Here is a 12,696-nt window from a genome sequence, read left to right on the forward strand (position 1 = left end):
CCACGGGCTGGTGGGAGGAGGGGACGTTGTCTCCCCAGGGAGGCTGGGGTTCTGTTGTCAAATGAGGGGGTGTAGTCCTGCCACCCCCAAAACTCCCCTGAGCAGCCTGCAAGCTGTCACCGCTTCTGGTCTGCTGAGCAAAAGCCATTGGGCCACCATGACCAGAAGTAAAAGCACGAAGCTGCAATTCCAGCCTGAAAAGTTGCAAGATTGATGAAAATCTAGATGTAATCTGCTATCCACACCCGTGATGGGGCCTCATCATATAAAGAGGTGAGACGGGCTAGGAAAACGGTCATGCTCTTTTTGAAGAAAACTGTCTTCCCCGTTTGTTTACAAACCAAGTAGCTTTCTTCAGAAGTGGCAGTGGACGTGGTCAGTGAGGTGGTTTTATCAAAATGTCGAGTAACATACAACAATTACAATTAAGCACCGAAATCCAACCCAAACCAAGCCCTTTAAATGAACTCGAATGCATAAGAAAACATCAGACTGGTATAAAATGTGGGGTTGAAACGTTCCGAAATCCCTCGGGTGGTGTCAGTCACAGCAGCATGGGGTCTGGGGGAGAAGCCCCTCAGAGCCGGAGATGGTCTCCAGAATAAAGTACCGCGGGAGCCAGCATCCTGTGTGCTTTTAATAAAGCAGAGAGACGGCCCGGGCTCCGACAGCACTTTCTGCATATTCATATTTGGATTGTTGCATGTTTAACGTTAATGCTGTCTATTTTCTGCCTTTTAGGTGCTTAGGCGATTGTAACATTTTAACACTGCTCTGAAATAAGTGCTTTTTGTGAGAAGTTCATCCTCCAGGTTCAGACAGACTGCATTTCCTGGTAAAATTTTATTTTGCAATTATTACACGTTTTTTAAAACATCTTCATGCCACAAGATGCAAAGTCCAAAGTATTTATGTTCCTGATTGTCAGCCTTTCCTTCTTATAGATGTCGAAGTGAAAGGAAAATAGACAACTCATTTTGTTGAATCAATACAGGCGTATTATCACAGCAAGATTATAATTCAGGTGCACAAAACCTGCATTTTCCGAGCCCAGCAAGGAGGCGAGTAGGTGCTCAGAGGCACAGCAGGTAACTAATATCAACAAAGTAGCCCAGATTCAAGTTCCAACAACAGAGCAGGGTCAAGCGGCCACCCACAGAAGCGGTGAAACGCAGAGTGAAGGCCAAAGTCCCCCCTAAGCCCACCTCCCAGCTCTGGAAGAAGTGTCCACCCAGGGGCACGTCCGCAGCTCCTCCTGGCACCCACAGGACGGAGTCCGGGCGGAGGCGCCTCCAGCAATGATGACTGGCTTTCTGTCCAGAGCAGGCGGGAGATGGGCGCCAGCATCACGTCTGACACCCCGTCTCTCCGCGGCTCTCCCCCCGAGCATCTCGGCCGCCCACCTGTCACCTGGCACCCCATCTCCTTGTCGTCCCTCTCCATGCTGGGGTCTCTCTTCACGGCCATGGTCTCTGTTCCAGAAACAGCCGTGTAACAGGGTAGAAGAGACCTCAGTCACACTCGAGGAAAGCAGTCTTCTCAGTGTCTAAGCTCACTTCTGAACGCACTGAATGTACGTAACTTTGAATATAAATGCTGTGTCTGTGTTGGCTTCCAGAGTCGGTCTCTAGAACTTCAGCTCCACGCAGAGTTCCCTCCGATGAGTCAACAGCAGACCCCGGATATAGGACGTCTAAATGGGCTGCCGACCCAGCGAGACTCCGAGTTTGCAGGGCCAGCGTTCAGAGAGGAGAAAGCGCCGTGTTCACCAGCAGAGGCGTGGGCTGACCCTGACCTAGGCCACGCAGGGCCACCAGGGTGGCAGTGGGGACCCCAGGGTGTCTCCCAGGGAAGCCCACGCGCCCCGGCCCCACACAAGGAGCTCGTGCGGAGGTTACGAGAGTCTGGGTTTAGTTTAAGGAAATCAAGACGCTGTTTTCAGATGTGAGTCATCACAAGGCTCCCTCAGAAGACCATCTCGTCCTGAGGGCGTCTGCACGCGGGCCCCCGCTCGGCGCCAGGCCAGGCCTCCAACTGTCTGCCCCGGGGTGAGCGGCCTCAATCACGGGCACCAGGCTGGCCCGTGAGTAGGTGGGTGTGTGCCAACTGGAGCCTCAGGGCCACGTGTCCAAGTCCCCAGACAGCCTGGGGGCAGCAGGGCTGGGGCCTCGGTTGGCCGGCACTGTGCACCCAATCCCTGGGGCCAGGGCTGGAGAGGCAGCACCGCCCAGCATGGCGGCGCCGGGACCGTCAGGGACAGAGGGTCTGGGCGCGGCTCCACCCGGGTCCTGGCCTGACGGCCCCACAGCCGACGCCCCCGTGGGTGAGGACCGCCGGGGAGCGGGCATGTCCAGGTGCTCATCACTCCACGCTCCCAGCCTCCCCGCCTGCCTCTACCCCTTTCTCCCCCAACCCCTGAGCCGACCTCTGACCGCACACCCTCTGAGAACATAGCCACCTCCTGGGGATGGGGCCAGGGAGGCTCGGAATGCATCGGGGTGTGTGTCTCCACCCTTCTTAGGGGATTCAGAAGCCAGAAAGGTGGACTCTGGTCTCAGGTCGCTTCAAGGGTCCCAGGCACGCCCAGCACCCTGAGCGCCTGGGGTCTCACTCTGCCGTTGACACCGGCTGTGAGCAGCATGCAGAGACTGAGGACAGACCGGCTGGGCCTGCTCTCTGGGCCTCGGTGCTGGTGGGTCTGGGTGGGCGCTGGGCCTCTCTGCCGGGATCCCGCCGCACACCGAGTTGGCAGTGCCTGGGGTCGGGGCAGCCCCCTTTGCAGGCGGCCCTGGACACTCCCAGCACTTTGCGGGTGGTGCCCGCCGACCACGGCCCCCAGGCCCGCCTGGGCCCTCGACGTCACCGCCCGCCTGGGCTCCTTCCCTGCAGACCCAGCCTGTGCTGAGCACGTGAACCCGTGCTCCTTAAGTGAAGGGAGCCATCTGCTTTTTAGAAGAAGACGTGGAAGCTGCTGTCCAAGCCTTGGGGACACCCCCGCGCTGTCCTGTGGCGGCAGGGGCTCCAGCTGTGCTGGCAGGTGACAGAGCCCGTCTGTGACTCCAGCAGTTCACGCTGCCCGACTCCGCGTCTCGACCCCACAGACGCTGATTCCAGGCAAGTGTTGGGCAGAGACCATGTGAATCCCCCAATCCCTAACCCCACCTCCCACTCACGGGACCCCCGCTTGGAGCTTCTTCTCTTCAAAGAGGCCTCTTTGCATGCGAGCTCCCCTGGGGTGTTCCCAATGCACACCCTCACGGGGCGGGGGGGCTCCCCCAGCGACCTTTGGGTCCACAGAGACCCAAGAAAACTGCTCTTCCAGCTCATGGAGGCTCTGAAGCTTCTCAACAGGCTCCTGGCCTCTGCAAACGGAACTGGGGACATTTATCAGCATCAAGTTGACACCGGCTCGGGTTAGATGTTAAGGCAAGCCTGGTGGATGTGGCAGGAAGGGGCCCGCGGGGCCATGAGATTGCGAGTGCCTCCCACGGCTAGGCCAGGGACTCTGGACTCTGTCTATGGGCCTGTGAACCCCCTGAGAGCCGGTGACAAATGCCCGTGGGCCACTCTACGAGGACCCAGACAGTCAGAAAGGACACCCCATCACTGTGCCTGCAGCCCCCGAGGCCACCCTCCCGGCCACACATGGCTCCAGGGCTGCCCGGGGCGCGGCACGGGGCTCTGTCACCACCATTCATGGGGCAACTTGTACTGAAAGCCAGTCCTTTCTGGCTCAGCAGACTCCAGGCTGCCTCTGGTGATTTTCGTTGCTTTAATTTAATTGACTTTAAAAGACCGGCAGCGTATTGGTAAACTCGCTCCCCTGTCACATCTCCAGGAGGGTTAACGACCTGCCCAATTATAGGAAGGGTCCCGACCTGCACCTGGTAATTAAAATTGCTGATCGCCTGCAGTTATCTGGCCGGGCTTAGAGGCTGAAGAGCCGTCTGACCCTTCGCCGCCGCGGGAACAATGTTTGCCGTCCGCCACCGGGCGCTCGGCCCAGCTCGCCCGGCCCATTAAGGGCTCCTAATGGGGAGCAACAAAGGCCCCGCGGCATCTGCGGGGGCGCGGGCCCCAGGTCTGCGGCACAGGTGCCTCGCGGGGCTGCCAGGAGCGCAGGCCGGGAGACGGGCAGCAATTAGGCGGCTGTGTTTGTGCAGAGCTGGCAGCGGGCCTCCAGCCTCCCCCGGGTCCCAGCCCCCCGGGGAGGGGACGCCTGCGCCTTTTGTCCCAAAGGGCGCTTGGTCAAAGGCCCTGAAAGCGGGTCTTTCTTCTCCTTTTTTTAACGTAGCTTCTCCCTGCTCCCGCGCAAGTGGAGAGGCTGGGCAGGCTCGACTTCAGGGAGATGGGGGCTTCCCAATGTCGCTCTGAGAGGTTGTGGCTGAAGGGTGCACGGGCCAGGCGCTGCGTTCAGGCCCCCAGATGGCGGCTCCCACAGCCTCCCCCACCCCCCAGTGTCAGCACGGCTCCTGAAAACACACCCCTCCATGCAGCCCTCTTCTCCTCAGCGTTTAGGGGTGAGATGGTGCCAGCTTAGAAATCCGTGCTCCAAGTGGCCTCGACCGCTTTGGACATAAAAGCAATGTAAGTCAGTCTATAAGCAAAAGATCTGTTCCGAATCTGGTGGGTCTCAGTGCAGCAGAGAATGAGTAATTCATCAGTGGGGCTGTAGATCCATCGATGTTAGCAGCTCATCCATGTTAGGGTCGTAACCACCTCTCAAGAAACTACCACTTGTCTGGACTTCCCTGGTGGCCCAGAGGTTAAGAATCCACCCGCCAGAGCAGGGACGTGGATTTGACCCCTGGTCCGGGAGGATTCAGCATGCTTCAGGGCCGCTGAGCCCATAAATCACGCCTAGAAAGCAGCCCCCCACGCAGCAGTAAAGACTGAGTGTGACCAGAAAGGTAATAAAAATAGAAGAAGCCACCGCTTGTCATATTGTGGCGGAGCATCAGAGCAGCTTATCCACGTGTCCTTTTTCCAACCACATGTTGGAGGGAATCTGAACTGCCTTATACCTCAACCAAAACAACATAATTAAGAAAGAGAGGAGAATTCAGCACCCTTCTCGCTAAGTCACACATTAAAAAGACTTGCAAACATGTAAACCAAGACTATCCTCCTCATTAAATTTAATTTCGGTTTGGAAAATATCGCTTTTCATAAAATTATGCTATTTCAGTTCAGTTCAGTTGCTCAGTCAACCAACTCTGCCACCCCATGGACTACAGCACGCCAGGCCTCCCTGTCCATCACCAATTCCCGAAGCTTGTTCAAACTCATGTCCACCGAGTCAGTGATGCCGTCCAACCACCTCGTCCTCTGTCGGCCCCTCTCCTCCCACCTTCAGTCCTTCCCAACCGCTGTGTTTGTGCAGAGCTGGCAGCCGCGCTAAGCAGCCGGCCTCCAGCCTTCACTGGGTCCCAGCCCCCCGGGGAGGGACTGCCAGGGCCTTTTGTCCTGAAAGGCACTTGGTCAAAAGCCCTGAACATGGGTTTTTATATTTATATAGTTATATTTATTTTGTATGATGTATTATGATTATAAATAAACATTTTAAATTATTAGTTCTAATATCTATTATTGTAACTATGAAAGTGAAAGTCGCTCAGTCATGTCTGACTCTTTGCAACCCCATGGACTAAGCAGTCCATGGAATTCTCTAGGCCAGAATACTGCAGTGGGTAGCCTTCCCCTTCTCCAGGAGATCTTCGCAACCCAGGTCTCCCGCATTGCAGGCGGATTCTTTACCAGCTGAGCCACCAGGGAAGCCCAAGAATACTGGAGTGGGTAACCTACCCCTTCTCAGGAGGATTGTAACTATAGATAGGTGTAAGTCACCCAAACAAGAGCTGTCTGGTGTCTTAGTAGCTGTGGAGTGTGCAAAGCTGCCCACAGGCTAAAGCATTTGAGAACTACTGCTCCCCACCCTGAGTCGGCACCACCAAACCGCCAGTGGCGGAAAGGAGCTTATCTATGAAACAGGAACAGGCTCAGAGAACAGGCTTGTGGCTGCCAAGGGGAGGGAGCAGGAGGGGTAAATGGAGGGTTTGGGGTTAGCAGATGCAAACGATCGTATACAGGACGGATAAAGAAGAAGGTCCAACCGTGGAGCCCAGGGAACTGTATTCAGCATCCTGTGATAAAGCGTAAGGGTGAAGAACATGAAAGGCAGCGGACACACGGGCTTCCCGGGGAGCTCAGCGGTGAAGAACCCGCCTGCCAGTGCAGGAGACGCAAGAGACGCGGGTTTGACCACCAGGTTGGGAAGATCCCCTGGATGAGGGCATGGCGACCCACGCCAGTGTTCTTGCCTGGAGAATCGCAGGGACAGAGGAGCCTGGCGGGCTGCAGTCCACGGGGTTGTAAAGAGTGGGGTGTGACTGAGCAACTAATGCTTTGACACTTTGCTCACTCATCTCGAGAGCTGTTCGCCTTGTAGCTGGGTCACCGGGAGTAGACCTTCTGTAGCGCCTTCTCCCACACCACGTTCTCTCGCTGAATGGGCATTTTTCCTGTACGTACTTTACTTAAAATTCTCAAGGATTCAGAACGATCAGAATCTCTGTTTCCATCCTGGCCACCTGCAAAGCATTCCTTCCTTTCTCTTTTTTAAGGTCACAAGCCATCCGAGTCATGAGCAGGAGGAGACACACAGGGCCCCTCCGCTCACGTGCCTCCAGAGGCTCCTGGACCAAGAATGAAACAACAGTATCCATCATCACCAAGAATGAAAGAATGGTATTCACCGTGCACTTGTCATGCTAAACTGTTGATCTTCTCATCAGGAATCCCTGAAGGGAATGGGTCAACCTAGACAGCATATTAAAAAGCAGAGACATTACTTTGCCAACAAAGATCTGTCTAGTCAAGGCTATGGTTTTTCCTGTGGTCATGTATGGATGTGAGAGTTGGACTGTGAAGAAAGCTGAGCGCTGAAGAATTGATGCTCTTAAACTGTGGTGTTGGGGAAGACTCTTGAGAGTCTCCTGGACTGCAAGGAGATCCAACTAGTCCATCCTAAAGGAGATCAGTCCTGAGTGTTCATTAGAAGGACTGATGCTGAAGCTGAAACTCCAATACTTTGGCCACCTGATGCGAAGAGCTGAATCATTGGAAAAGACTCTGATGCTGGGAGGGATTGAGGGCAGGAGGAGAAGGGACTCGATGGACATGAGTCTGAGTGAACTCCGGGAGTTGGTGATGGACAGGGAGGCCTGGCGTGCTGCGATTCATGGGGTTGCAAAGAGTTGGACACGACTGAGCGACTGGACTGAACTGAGGGGGTCACTTTGGCGAGGTGGCCCCTGCAGGTGAGCCCACGGAGGCCGGGGGGGCGGGGTTCTGGGCAGACATGCAGTGTCCCTCAGGACAGTGTCCCCAGCAGGCTCCACACATACAGGCCCCCGGGAGCCTGCCTGCCCCCGAGCGGGCACCGTTCCCACATCCCAGAGGGAAATGAGCACAGACGTTTGGAAACCAGGTGCCGTTGGGACCGGGCCTCCGCCAGGCTGTCCCAGGGATGCCTGAGCTCCATCGTCACTCCGGGGGCTCCAGGCCGAGACCAGCCCAGGGCTGTCTGGGACCCAGGGCTCTCAGAGGCCCCGGGACCAGGCTGTCTGCAGACCTAGCTGCCCCCGGGGACGCTGGAGGCCCATGCCCTCTGGCGGCCCAGCTGCCCTCTCATCCCTCATCAGAGGCTGCGGGGAAACCGCTTTGCGTGAGGCAGGCGAGAGGCAATTCCCTGTGATTGATAGCACTAAATATGAAACCGCATGTACCTTATCCTCGGAGCGGGGGATCAGAGGCTCATTGTTAGTGGGGAGATGAATGGAACTTGAGATAACCTTGGCAAATTAGGCGCATGTTAGCGTCAGGCTTTGTCACTGAGCAGGCTATAAATTACAGGCATATTGTAAGTCCGTAAACTCTTCTAATGAATTGAATGACAGTGGTAATTCAATGCGGGACATGCCAGCTTAACCCTTTTAAGAAATTAGCCCCAGGTCGCTACGATGGTACAAGCCACGATGCCTGCGAAGTTAGAGTCTGATACCTCCTGAGGGAGCATGGCCAGTGGATAGAACACCTGATTCAGTGCTCCGCAGACGGAAACGCAAGCCCCAGACCCTGTGGGCAGCTCTATTACTTCACAGTTCACTCTTTTAGGGGTGTTTCCTCCCGCTTGTCATCTTCGTTACAGTCCTTTCCCCTGGAACGGTCCCACTGACTGTACAAGGGATAAGACGGGTGCGCAGTGCACTTCTGCGTGACTACTGAGCGCGTGGGGTATCTTGTGTGCTTGGGGGTAAAGGGTCAGACACGCTAACAGAAACGGGGGCAGAGCTCCATACAAAGACACCACGGGCGGTGTCCTGCTGCAGTCACGAAGCGGAATTTATAAAAAAAATAAGGTGCCAAGGCAGCCCCATGCATTTCGCAGCCGTTCCTGACAGGTAGGCCGCTGGTGACAGCCACGCGGGGAGGTGGGACACGGCTTCAGAATGTGCTGTATATTGGAGTAAAAGTTGCACGTAGAAATAGCTGACAAATCAGGGTTGATCAAAAGAAAAGTTTAAATTCGAATGGGAAAATTAAAGGTAATATGTCATGATTTAACATGTGTTGACATAGTGAAAAGCCTTCTTTCGTTCTTGTTCAGATGGAAGTAATGCAAAGCAGCACCCGCAGATGCGATTATTGCATGACGGGCACCGCTCTGGTGCCTAGTGTCACCAAACTAAGGATTTTAAGAACAAATCGCCCCTGTTTGGGTGCCCTTTCTCTCTTACAGAACACGGTTATCTTGTACTGTAGGTGTTCAGGGAGAATGTGCCTTTTATTTCCTTTATCTTGGGGCGAGCACTCTGCAGCTCTCCACCACGGCGAGGAATTCCAGGCAGATTCGATGCCTGCAGCTCTTACGTGAGCAGATCCTAACTGGCGTCACTTCCTCTGCCTCCAGGAGCAGGTGTTCACGGAACACCCTGTCAAACTGAACTGAAGAACTTACGCCGCCAGGGAAAACGAGCAACAATCGTAGCTGTATTTTAATATTCCAACTGTGTCTTTACTCAGGTGGTTTTCAAGGGTCTTGACCAAAAATGTCGGATAAGAGTCTGTTTTAGTAACTTATGAACTGGGATCACTAAAGAATCTGAATCATTTGCCTAGAAATCTAACTCAGGAAAACAAGCTATGAAGCTGCCATTTGCTGTTATGTGAGAAACTAGAGATACGCTCTGCACTGTGGGCTTGCTGTCCTTCTCTGGGGCTGCACAGACCGTTGTGTTAAACCAGACCTTCATCTTTGTCAATGGGCATCCTTTCAGGCTGTGGGCAGAGCAGATGTCTTCCTCTGGGAGGTCAGTCTTGAGGGGCACTGGCCCGGGCGCCCCACCCGGCTTCGGGCCCCTCCTGACCGAGGCGACAGGTATGGGTCAGGGTCAGGGAGGGAGGGAGTCCTGCTTGAGGGCACCCTGGGCTTGTGGTCCCGGCTCCTGGCCGCCAGCCGTGGCAGCAGAGCCCGCGGGCACAGCTGGTGGACATTGCTGGATCCTGTGAGTGAAGAAGTGCTTTTGCTGTTTTAGTAAACAGAGGACACGGCAGCCCTCGGGGTCACAGCCGCCCGATGGAGCCCCCAGGGCACAGGCCCAGGCCCAGGGAGGTCTTCCCACCCTCAGGAAAACGCTAAACTCCTTAACCGGGGGCGTCTGGGTTTCCTTAGTTAACAGTAACCTTCTGCTGTTCTGACCACTGGTCTGTTTCTGGAACGATACATCCTGACCCCTCCCTCGCCTGTTCCGAGGATGTCTCAGAGCCATCTGAGAGGCCTCGTCCTGGGATGCAGTCCTCAGAAAGTCCTCCACATAAAACAGGATCCTCAACTTTTGCATGCGTGCATGCCAAGTCGCTTCATTCGTGTCCAACTCTCTGTGACCCCATGGACTGTAGCTGCCGGGCTCCTCTGTCCATGGGATTCTCCAGGCCAGAATACTGGAGTGGATTGCCATGCCCACCGCCACAGGATCTTCCTGACCCAGGGATAGAACCCACGTCCCTTGGGTCTCCTGCATTGGCAAGTGGATTGTTTACCACTAGCGCCACCTGGGTTGTTTTTAAAAAGATAAAACGTTGAGTGCTTCACCCCGAAGCCCATGCACTTAGCGCCTGGCCCTCCCCCCGACCTGACATTTTAGACCCAGTCCTCCTGGCTCTGACCTGCCGCGGAGGCCCACACACCTGCGGCTGACACCCCAAGGCCTTTCCCTAGGGAGCAGGCATGGGGGGCCCACAGAGCCTTCTCACCTGCTGCGGCCGCTGTGTGCAAGCGACTGCCGGGGCTGGGGGTCAGGGGACGTGGGCCCGGCTTATCTAGGGCAAACCAGTTTGAAGCCAAATATAATTGTGTAAATTGAGTCATTTCAGATTAATTCTGCTAAAACCACATCATGGAAGTAGAGCATGAAACTAAACCACAGAAGAATGGTTTTCAGAAAGAAACCAAAGTCTCTCAATATTGGGTTCACACCCAGTACCAATGACCAGGCATCACAACGGGAGCTGATAAAAATGAACGCAAATACAGAGATCATGTACCACAATTTGAAAATAACAAAACTTCAGTGCCCCTGCTATGCAATCTGGTGGGGTGGGGAGGAACACTAACATATTCTGACTCCCGTTGGAGTCATACTGAAAACCTCGAAAGCATATGTATTTACACCCGAGAGTGTTAGGGCAAAACTGAGAGCAACGTTAGATCTGAGCAGAGGAAGCCTAGGCGTGTGGGAGGGAGTGGAGTCAGGTTTCCTTCGCACTGAGGTCCCGTTTTCAATCCAGTTCAGCCCAAAACAGACGACAGCCGTGGAGAGGGAGCCAGCTGACCGAGCCTCCAAGTCACACCCAGAGAGCCTGCACACACGTGTATAAATCACAACGGCGAGCTGCACCTCCAGAATTCTAAGACGGGGCCGGGGTGGCGGGATGAAGTTAAGGAAACTGGCCAAAGGCAGCCACGCCTGGTCTTTAGCTGCACTGTGCGGGGTCTGGTCTCACCATCAGTCCTGGGCGTCCGTCCCCTGGGCCCACAGCTCGGGGCCGCCTGGCCGGGCCGGGCGAGAAGCGCCTGACGCCATCTGGGCGAGCCCAGCACCCACGTCCCCAGGGACACACCAGACTCAGCGCCTCCCGCCCTCGAGCCTCTGTCTGTCCGCCCCGGGTGGGCGCCTCTCCCAGCCTGTCGTAGGGGGAGGCCGGGGGAGGAGCCCGGGCCCCGGGAGCCCGCACAGGCCCGTGGTGGGGAGAAGCTGCCTCCAGCCGGCGCCCGCAGACGGCCCGGCCTGAGAGCCGCCCCCCGGCCCGTGTGGCCGCCCCGTGTGCGCAGCGGGGCTGGCGCTGCGGCTGCCGTTGTAGAAAGTCGCTCTGACCACGCGGACCCAGGAGGGCTCCATAAGGAGTGCACACCAGGCCGGTCTTACAGCAGCGGGATCCGGGTCGCTGCCCACTACCACTGTCTGCCCAGGCCCAGTCTGCCCAACGATCCTGAGTCCAGAACAACCCGGACGGGACTCTCCTGGGGCCCACGTCAGGACAAACCACAGGAAGGTCTGGATGCTTCGAATCGCCTGAACCTCCACACTCCCTGCTCGTGCTGATTCCCCTCCTGGGGGCTCAGACACCCGACACCTCACCCCAAACTGGCCATCAGCCTGCCCCCCCACAACCCCCACCCCGGGCCCACCTGGCTGCCGTGGAGAAGGCCCACCGCCCCACTGGTCTCCAGCACCCAGCAGTGCCCCCACCTGACTCACGACTGCTCAGCTCCGTGGGCTCCTGAAGGTGGGGCGGCCTCCCGGCTGGCAGCCCACCTGCCCCACGCACAGACCCCCCTCCTCGAGCGGCTCCCGCCCACGGGACCTGCCCACCCCCCAGGAGCAGGGCACGCCTGCGGGGCCATCCCACGATGCTCCCAGGCCAGAGGAAGGCCACAGGCTGCTGGGGTCAGAACAACATCCTCTTCACACCTGCGGGTGCAGAGCTCCAAAGCCCCTGCAGCTCTAAACCCCACCGCCAGCCACAGCCATGCTCAGACTGTCTCCCAACCCCTCACCACAGGCGGCAGCGCCAGCACACTGGGCTCGCTAGCCGCGCCTTTGCAGCTCCGTGTTCAGGCATGTGTGTGTTTGTGGATGACTGTGGTGAATGGGCATGGTTGTGGATGGTTGTCCAACATTGTGGACGGTGGTCATTGGTTGTGGGTGGCTGTAGATGGTCGTGGATGTCGTGTACAGTTGTCCATGGTTGTATATGGTTGTCCATCACTGTGGATGGTTGTCCTTGGTTGTGGGTGGCTGTAGATGGACGTGGATGGTTGTACATGGTTATGGATAGTTCTGAGTGACTGCAATGGTTGTGGGTGGTTTTCATTGGCTGTGGATGGTTGTCCTTGGTTGGGTGTGGCTGTGGATGGCTGTGGGTGGTTCTATATGGTTGTGGAGGATGGTTCTGAGTGACTCCAATGGTTGTGGATGGTTGTCCCTGGTTGTGGACGGTGGTGGATGAGCATAGCAGCTGTCTGTGGCTGTTCTAATGGTTTTGGAGTGCTCAGTTCATCTCACCAACTTCAGGTGGGTGAGTCTCCACAAACACTGCAACCCTTTGGCAGCCTCCGGGGCCACAGGCTTTGGC

Source organism: Bos taurus, chromosome 12 (genome assembly GCF_002263795.3).
Source record: "Bos taurus isolate L1 Dominette 01449 registration number 42190680 breed Hereford chromosome 12, ARS-UCD2.0, whole genome shotgun sequence".
NCBI lineage: Eukaryota > Metazoa > Chordata > Mammalia > Artiodactyla > Bovidae > Bos > Bos taurus.